We start from the raw sequence: 1,933 nt of genomic DNA, 5'->3' as shown, positions 1-1,933 counted from the left end.
CCGGGCCGGCTCGGCGCGCCCTGCCTCTCTTCCTCCTTTCTCTCTCTCGACCTGCGGGATCTGCGCCTCAGCTGTGTTACACTTGGTAATTAGTGACTCGCTTGTCGGTGTGCACAGCTGAGGTGCATTCCTATGATTACCTGCTCCTTTATTTAAACCTCTGGCAGATGCTCCGTCTTCACCAGAGCATTACCTGTAGACATACCTGTATTCATGGTATGTGTCATACGTCTTTCTGATTTCCACGCTGACAGTTGCTGTGCTGTGGATCTCTTTTTGTACGTTGGTTATGTGTTTTTTTTTTTGTATACGTCTTTTGATTTCAATGCTGACAGTTCCTGTTGATTTTTTTTTTCGTTCGCTTCCCTGACGGCGTTTGCTAATCCTCCTGGTTCTGTTTACTCACCTGTCCGTCCTAGTCCTCTAAATCTCCTGGTTCCTGCCGTTGTTCTGTCTACTCATCTGCTCGTCCTGGTCTCTTCAGCTGTCTCTGCCCTACCCTGGTTCAGTACTGTATATTGCCTCTGTTCCTTTGTCTATGTAGTCCTCTAAATCTCCTGGTTCCTGCCGTTGTTCTGTCTACTCATCTGCTCGTCCTGGTCTCTTCAGCCATCTCTGTCCGACACTGGCTGTATGTATTCATTGACTCTGTTCCTTGGTAAAGGGGACCCAACCATAACAGAATGCTCCGGCCAACCATGGACTCAGCTGGCTCAGGTGCTAGCCTTCCCTCATCTCCATTCACCAGCCACAGACTGAATCAGCCCCGGTCTCAGACTGCAGAGACCTACCTTAGCCCAACAGAAGCCCAGGACATCTACCAGCAGCTTGTAAGATATTACCCAGTTCTTCTAACCAGGAACTCAGAGAGACGAGGCGGACCACTTGAATATATAAAAAATAACCGTGCTGGTTTATTCAAAGGATCACAGGTAAAATTAACATTACACGTCCAGGCATCTTCCACCCCCCAAACCTGCGCACAGGCAGCATGGAGGATAAAAGACCCTGAACCCTCATGCCTATACAATTTTATCCCTTGGTTGGGCTAGCCCATGCTACACAGGAACGTCAACCGTGACGTCACCTGATATGCCAGCTTCACAGCTGGCCGTAGCAGTAGTCAAAACACGGAGAGAATCAATGTGTGTGTGTGTGAGTGTTGATCATGTGGTGTGTATCTAAAAACATATAGGACGTTCAGGGACATGTCCGGACATTAAGCCTCGGAAGATATTATGATTAAGATTACGGCTGAACATATCATGCTACTAGCAATATTCATCCTGCCTGCAGACTCTTCAATCTAGTTGACCTTGGCCTAGATGCAGCCTGCAGAACTCCTGACAATGAACTGAGCATTTAACAGCCTGAGCTAGACATCCTGGCTACACTAAACATTCCTATACAACAAGTATCTAATCAATATCTACCTGAGTAAGAAATTACCTAACAAGCTGAAAAATCAAATGTTTTCCCCCTTTTCATTTCTCCCTGAGGTAACTCCCAAGCCCTCACCACCTCAGATTGTCTTACCCTCCATACAGCTGGGCACCTATTTTCTGTTTCCTGTCCCCGAGCCCACTCCTGTTTCCACCGGTTTTGCCTCCTCACCCTATGCTGGTATGAGGTTGGCCCTCTGTCCAAGTGGTCCTGGAGGGGGGAGGAACAGGAGGAAGGGTTGACGCCAGCCACCACTGCAGCTCCAGCCCCAGCAGTCCAAGCCATTGCTGCAGCTAGAGCCCCAACCTGGTTCCTCACTGCAGTCACCTCATCTGTCCTGTCCGGCCTGGCAGCTATAGCCTCCACGTACTCCCCGGCCAGCTCCCCATCAGCTGCAGCCACCACATGCTCCCCAGCCAGCTTCCCGTCAGCTGCAGCCTCCACGTGCTCCCCAGCCAGCTCCCCATCAGCCGCAGCCTCCACCTGCTCC

Source organism: Monopterus albus, unplaced genomic scaffold (assembly GCF_001952655.1).
Source record: "Monopterus albus unplaced genomic scaffold, M_albus_1.0 scaffold211.1, whole genome shotgun sequence".
Taxonomy (NCBI): Eukaryota; Metazoa; Chordata; class Actinopteri; order Synbranchiformes; family Synbranchidae; genus Monopterus; species Monopterus albus.
The sequence above is the reverse complement of the archived record's forward strand: the minus strand, read 5'-3'. Positions refer to the sequence as shown.